Consider the following 8,639-nt stretch of genomic DNA (forward strand, 5'->3'; position numbering starts at 1 on the left):
CTCATTGTGATCGAGTCGTCTCTTATCTCAGATTCAATATATCTTTAAAATGAAATTTTCAGAGTAATTGAGCGTAGTAGTACCTATCTCCCATATATAAGGAACATGTCCAGGAATAGGACCAACCCCTGAGGAGACCGAGGGAGGTGTACAAAGAAGCATACTCACCTGTCTCCGGTGCTCTGTTATCCGCCACTGGTGTCTATTTGGTCAGTGCGGGATGTTCTCAACCTCGTCACCGCTGAGGCCAATGAGCAGATACTGGCAAGGAACTAGTGATGTATGTGAGTGACGTCACCGTTCCCTCCCCAGTGACACCTGAAGCAGCTGATTGCTCTCAGTGGTCACATGAGGCTGATGACCCCGGCTGTTTTGTTAGGGGTTGTAGGCTCAGGCTTGTATGGGGAGCAGCAATCTGACTTCACAAAGCTACAAGGAAAGTTCTAGAACCGCCTAGGTCGTGGCAGTGTTGAATGGCCGCTCGCCCACAGTTGCTGAGAAATCTCCCGGCTCCTCTGCTGCAGCAGAAGTCGTTCATTTTCCCACACAAGGCGCAGAATGACCCTGAGCCGTGGACTCAATCCCTAAACAACGCTGGACAAGGCAGATGTCTGCAGATGTTCTGCGGAGACCAAATAATAAACACTGAGCGCGCTCCACCGGGAGCTGGAATAAAACAAGAGGTTAAAGGGGAAGAGAACATTAGGCTCCTACTACTCCCAGCGGACACAACTCCCATAATAATGTCAAATCATCCTCAACATCTTATTTATCACTGGACCATTAGAAAATGCTTATGTTATACCAGCTTTGCTTATACGCTGTAATGATGTAGCAGATGATACCCAGGTTATACCAGCACGGTCCATATGACTATATACAGGAGATACCCAGGTTATACCAGCATGGTCCAAAGGACTATATACAGTATATACCCAGGTTGTACCAGCCTGGTCCATATGACTATATACAGTATATTCCCAGGTTATACCAGCATGGTCCATATGACTATATACAGTATATACCCAGGTTGTACCAGCCTGGTCCATATGACTATATACAGTATATTCCCAGGTTATACCAGCATGGTCCATATGACTATGTACAGGAGATACCCAGGTTATACCAGCATGGTCCATATGACTATATACAGGAGATACCCAGGTTATACCAGCAAGGTCCATATGACTATATACAGTATATACCCAGGTTATACCAGCATGGTCCATATGACTATATACAGTATATACCCAGGTTATACCAGCATGGTCCATATGACTATATACAGGAGATACCCAGGTTATACCAGCATGGTCCATATCACTATATACAAGAATATGTATAACTTATACCAGATGTACATACATAATTATATACAGTATATACCCAGGTTATACCGGCATGGTTTATGATATACAGATACCACTTTCCAGCATGGCGCGTTCTATTGCAGACTCGGTGTCAGGGATGTCTAATAAGAACGATGATCTCCGGAGATCTCCAAGCTTGAAGCCAACAGAGTAACAACTGCAGCTCTGGATGTGACTGATATGTCTGTGATGTTACAGGAAAGACTTGTGACTGCAGCTCTGGATGTGACTGGAGTATTTATTAAGACTGATACACTGGAATAATACATTTCTTGCCCGCGGCAGAAGCATCTGAATTATTAAGTGACTCCGATTCTAGACACCACAAATTAGATCTGTGTCAGGGACTGTCATAAATGTCAGGTATAACTCTCGTCAGTTTTCTGGACACTAGGGAGACGTAGGGTATGACATATCCTGGTGGTGCCCGGAGGTGAAGTCGCCTGGGACCCTCGCACATTTTCTAAGTGGTTTATTTTACTGAACTCTTCGCAGCCCCCTGCTCCGTTCTCAGGATACTTCATTATCTGCGGCTCCTTTGGGGAATTGTGAGGATTATTCAGGATTTGACTCATTTCCTCTATCAGCAGGACAGGTCACATCACACTGGAGACCGCACTGACACCGGAAGATATGGCAGGAACCAGCGCCCGCGGAGTGGAAACCAGTAACCTAGACCAATATCATAGACCATAAACCAGTCATATAAACCAGTAACCTAGACCATAATCCAGTGATATAGACCAGTAACCTAGAACATAATCCAGTGATATAGACCAGTAACCAAGAACATAATCCAGTGATATAGACCAGTAACCTAGAACAGAATCCAGTGATATAGACCAGTAACCTAGAACATAATCCAGTGATATAGACCAGTAACCTAGAACAGAATCCAGCGATATAGACCAGTAACCTAGAACATAATCCAGTGATATAGACCAGTAACCTAGAACAGAATCCAGTGATATAGACCAGTAACCTAGACCATAATCCAGTGATATAGACCAGAAACCTAGACCATAATCCAGTGATATAGACCAGTAACCTAGAACATAATCCAGCGATATAGACCAGTAACCTAGAACAGAATCCAGTGATATAGACCAGTAACCTAGAACAGAATCCAGTGATATAGACCAGTAACCTAGAACATAATCCAGTGATATAGACCAGTAACCTAGAACAGAATCCAGCGATATAGACCAGTAACCTAGAACATAAACCAGTGATATAGACCAGTAACCTAGAACAGAATCCAGTGATATAGACCAGAAACATAGACCATAATCCAGTGATATAGACCAGTAACCTAGACCATAATCCAGTGATATAGACCAGTAACCTAGACCATAATCCAGTGATATAGACCAGAAACCTAGACCATAATCCAGTGATATAGACCAGTAACCTAGAACATAATCCAGTGATATAGACCAGTAACCTAGAACATAATCCAGTGATATAGACCAGTAACCTAGAACATAATCCAGTGATATAGTCCAGTAACCTAGACCATAATCCAGTGATATAGACCAGTAACCTAGACCATAATCCAGTGATATAGACCAGTAACCTAGAACATAATCCAGTGATATAGACCAGTAACCTAGACCATAATCCAGTGATATAGACCAGTAACCTAGACCATAATCCAGTGATATAGTCCAGTAACCTAGACCATAATCCAGTGATATAGACCAGTAACCTAGAACAGAATCCAGTGATATAGACCAGTAACCTAGAACAGAATCCAGTGATATAGACCAGTAACCTAGAACAGAATCCAGTGATATAGACCAGTAACCTAGAACAGAATCCAGTGATATAGACCAGTAACCTAGACCATAATCCAGTGATATAGACCAGTAACCTAGACCATAATCCAGTGATATAGTCCAGTAACCTAGACCATAATCCAGTGATATAGACCAGTAACCTAGAACAGAATCCAGTGATATAGACCAGTAACCTAGAACAGAATCCAGTGATATAGACCAGTAACCTAGAACAGAATCCAGTGATATAGACCAGTAACCTAGAACAGAATCCAGTGATATAGACCAGTAACCTAGAACAGAATCCAGTGATATAGACCAGAAACATAGACCATAATCCAGTGATATAGACCAGTAACCTAGACCATAATCCAGTGATATAGACCAGTAACCTAGACCATAATCCAGTGATATAGACCAGAAACCTAGACCATAATCCAGTGATATAGACCAGTAACCTAGAACATAATCCAGTGATATAGACCAGTAACCTAGAACATAATCCAGTGATATAGACCAGTAACCTAGAACATAATCCAGTGATATAGTCCAGTAACCTAGACCATAATCCAGTGATATAGACCAGTAACCTAGACCATAATCCAGTGATATAGACCAGTAACCTAGAACATAATCCAGTGATATAGACCAGTAACCTAGACCATAATCCAGTGATATAGACCAGTAACCTAGACCATAATCCAGTGATATAGACCAGTAACCTAGACCATAATCCAGTGATATAGTCCAGTAACCTAGACCATAATCCAGTGATATAGACCAGTAACCTAGAACATAATCCAGTGATATAGACCAGTAACCTAGAACAGAATCCAGTGATATAGACCAGTAACCTAGAACATAATCCAATGATATAGACCAGTAACCTAGAACAGAATCCAGTGATATAGACCAGTAACCTAGACCATAATCCAGTGAAATAGACCAGTATCATAGACCATAAACCAGTGATATAGTCCAGTATCATATGCAGAGGTCAAACTGGGTAGAGGTTACACGAGTAGACATTACACAGGTAGAGGTAACAAGTAAACTTCCTTATTCCTGGTCTTCTCCTCTATCACCATTACTAAGTTTTTGGTTAACCAAATCAGCTAAGTTTTTATGTTGGTTTCAACTTGGAATCACATGCGAAGCGTGACCTCTACTCTGCTCTTACCTATGCCCTGTGCTACTCTGGGGGTCTCTGCTGGGCCTGCAAATGCCAATGCATAGAGTAGGGGGTCTTGATTCAGAGGGTGTTTGTCAGGATATGAGGGCACGCTGAGACTGGTGCAAGGAGCGGCCAGATGGCACTGTAGACAACGTTATGGTGGTGAGAACCTTCAGGGTCTTTGTCCTGCTGGGGGTATACCAGTCAGCCATTTATAGAACCAGTGTCTGATCTGCTGACACTCCATGTGCTCAAGGGTGGAGAGATCAGAACATGAAGAAATTATAGCCAACATATGGTGTGCAGACTGATCTATAATAACCTCTGATCACAGGACAGGGGGCAGTTAGATTAATGGGTCCTGGACATACTGGCGGTCGATATACTGACATCGTAGTCCAAGGTGTTCTCCCTTGCCAAGAGAACTTTTTGTATCGGAGACAGAACCTCAGCATCATACTGGCATTAGAGGAATGGAGATATCTGCTGGAAGGTGCTTGTCCGCCTGTGTTATCTATACTGACCACCAAAACCTAATCTACCTATAGACTAGCCCAAGTCAGTTCTCTCTCTTCTTTGCTCTCCTCAAGGTGGACGACTTCTCCTGCTCCTCTGACCAAGTCACCAAGCCTCAGTATCTCATTGATCTTGCTCACCCTGAACCTGATTTCCCGACACTTTTGGTAGCCCATGTGTTTGAATACATTGCCTCTTGTACCACTTGCAGGCTGCACAAGTCTTCATGGCGCAGACCCGCAGACCATCCTGACATATATATTTATAGCAAGTGCTGAGTATATTCTGCTTGTCTACACACATAATGGTCGGTGTTACATAGATCGATGTCGTGTTTAGATGTGCTGCAGATTCAGGTCCCTGGAGAGATGCAGAGACCGTTTAGAGGATGTTGGGCAGGTCGTACGGTTCAACCTTATGTTCCATCCATTACAATGGGGAATGTGAAGTCACTCGGGAATAAGAGCCATGAGCAGCTTGTAGTAACTAGGAGTTGTGTGAATGTGGTCACATGTTAGTGTCCCAATTCCAGGGTTTCCAATTCTGGCTTCCAGTTAGATGTCCAGTGATCAGAGGAAGGGCGGTGGCCTGGAGCTGCTTGTCCATAACAGATGGTGCCCTCAGGGTCATGTCCTTGTGAGAGCGCCACTGCTGGCCACACCTGGGCACTGCCAGACGTCTTACCAAATGCCCAAACCCTTCTATTGTAATATCTGAGGACTGTAATCTTGTATCAATTACTTTAGTTTAGAATTCCAGATGACTGGCGGAGGCAAAGTCTTATCTTATTTATCAATTTATCAATTACAACTTTAGACAGTTGTTGCAATCTCCTGCTAGTAAAAGAAGAGTCACATAAGGACAGAATTATTAGACTTCGAGATGCACCAAATGTATCATGTCATATTTTCTAAATCTGGTGCAAATTACAAGAGCAGAATCCAGAAAAACTGACTTTAAAAATCCCCTTAGGATAAATTTCCACCAATGACTTCAGTAATTCCCTGCAGACAACATGGCAAATAAATGGGATCGCTTACTGCAGGTCTAGCACTACCCAAATACCAGCCGCGAAGTTCGGTGATGAAGCCCAATGAGATGTAGCTCCAAGGTCTTTTAGATATCAGAGGTGGCTGTAACTTACAATATGGCAGTAAACTGATAGTTTAATAAGGAGACAAACATTATAGACCATGACACAAGCTTTAGTATCGTGTAAATGTGATGGCCACCATTACGTACAAGAGATTAATCCACAAGGACAAGGTGACCTGCCAGAACTGAATCCTCTACTTAATGGCAGTCTGGGTTTTCTGTCTCGGGGCGTTCTGTAGTTCCACTGATGAGATTGAAAAGTTAGAAAGTGAATTGTGTTATGTGACTGGTGATAGGATTAGTCTGGTGGACTCTAGTATAAGGAACGACTGCTGAGTGTGACCTAAGGGCAAGAAGGAATATAGATAGATGTTCACTTATAGTTCCCTACAATGAGCAATCTGTCCAAAATGATAGAATCTGCCATACACAGAGCCAGAAGTAAACTCAGAGGGTCTGCGTCCAACCAAGACAGAAAGAAGATATAGATAACAAAATAACCAATAACCAACCTATTGTCCCTCATCCCCCTCTTCCAAGTAGTGGCTCATTCTACAGAATGATCATCTGGAAAAGATCCAAAAACCACTCAAGAGAGATAAAGCCCTTAAAAAGTTCTTACGGAAATCTGCAGCATGCTAAAGATGCAACAGCGCACAGTGTAAATGCTGCCAGGGCCTTAGATGTAACTCCAGGACCTTCTATAATAATATTACAGAAAGTGCTTTATCCATGTGCTCTGCAATACATGGGAAAGGGAATCTGCAGACACCTACATGGATCCATAGTGGAACAGATTTCAGTGGATGGCACCTGAGCAGTTTACACACCCATTGATGCTGATGGGTGTTCAAAGAGGACCTGTGACCACCTCCACCAACTCCGACTCTTTGCATCCATCAATAGGAACCGGGGTAACGGAGACTGATATGTAACAGACAAAAATTATTACAATGTTCTTCTAAACAAAGAAAAATCCTTCCGCTAGTAAAATGAGAAATATTGTTTCACATTAATTTTCTGAGAACTCATCAGCAAACTCAAATGTTCAGGTAAATCTGTTAAACTTGGCTGCACAGTACAGGCATGAGGAAAAATACTCGAAGCATGAAGAAAGGCTCAAGGAACGAAACTCAAGGCACAAGAACTCACAATCAAGGCACAATGAATGACACAGAAGGCACAAGGAATGACACTTGAGACACAAAGAATGACACTTTGGGGCAAAAGGCTCACACACACACAGAAGGCTCAAAAAATTACAGTCGGGACACAAGAAATGAATGAAAGGTATGAAACTCAAGATATAGTGAATGAGACTAAAGGCATGATGCACAACATTCAATGCATAAAGCACAAGGAATGACATTCAAGGCACAAGGAATAACACTCAAGGCACAAGGAATGACACTCAAAGCACAAGGAATGACCTCAAGGCACAAGGAATAACACTCAAGGCACAAGGAATGACACTCAAGGCACAAGGAATGACACTCAAAGCACAAGGAATTACCTCAAGGCACAAGGAATAACACTCAAGGCACAAGGAATGACCTCAAGGCACAAGGAATGACACTCAAGGAACGAGGAATAACACTCAAAGCACAAGGAATGACACTCAAGGAACGAGGAATGAAACTCAAGGAAAGAGGAATGAAACTCAAAGCACAAGGAATGACATTCAAGAGTAAGGAATAACACTCAAGGCACAAGGAATAACACTCAAGGCACAAGGAATGACACTCAAGGAACGAGGAATGACACTTAAGGAATGAGGAATGACACTCAAAGCACAAGGAATGACATTCAATAATGAGAAGTAACACTCAAGGCACAAGGAATGACACAAAAGGCAGAAGGAATGACACTCAAAGTATAAAGAAGGTCACTAAAGTCACAAATAATGATGACTGACATTGGGGCATGAGGAAGACTCTAGGCATAAAAAAATCCTGTTCAAGGTACAAGGAACAACCTCAAGGCACAAGGAATGGCACTTGAAGCTGAAGGAATGGCACTCAGTTCCATTTAATAATATCTGCTGATCACCAGTCGCTTACAAGGATATGCTGATGCAGCGAAGTCATCCTGAGCAGAACAGCCTGAGGAAACATGATAAAGATCCATAACGCATGGAGCCCTGCAAAACTAGTTCATCTATCCCGGGAGACAGAGACGAATCATCCGCTGCAGGAACCTTAATAGGTTTAGGTAATCTGAGCAAGACAAAGCGTTAGCATCAATTAACTATAAAGGCCCCGGAGGAAGAACTAGTAAAAGGATCAAAGAGAAATACCTGCGCACCGGGGTGAGGTTTCCCAGGTTTCCAAACATCGGATGTTACTTTGGGCAAGACTTGAACAACTCACTGGACTTCCTGCATTAGCAACATGGTCCAAATTCGCTTGGTATTGGAGACACTGAATTATGAGCATGAGCTCCTCATGATCCTCAACAAGCTCGTATTCCCACAGGAACTTGTCCAGTCTGATGGCTAGTGTCATGGAAGACACCAAAGTATCTGGAGGGGATTGATGTAACATCGTTGCCTTCATGGCATCGGACAATCCCAAAAGAAACTAACAGTGAAGGACTGGATCGTTCCCTGGTCTGTGTTCCATGGAGTACTCCGAAGTACATCTTCCCTGATGTAAGGACAAGATGTTATTCTGCACCACAACAATTAGTTTCCTGTAATACAGCACC

The sequence above is a fragment of the Leptodactylus fuscus genome, chromosome 7 (assembly GCF_031893055.1).
Source record: "Leptodactylus fuscus isolate aLepFus1 chromosome 7, aLepFus1.hap2, whole genome shotgun sequence".
Taxonomy (NCBI): Eukaryota; Metazoa; Chordata; class Amphibia; order Anura; family Leptodactylidae; genus Leptodactylus; species Leptodactylus fuscus.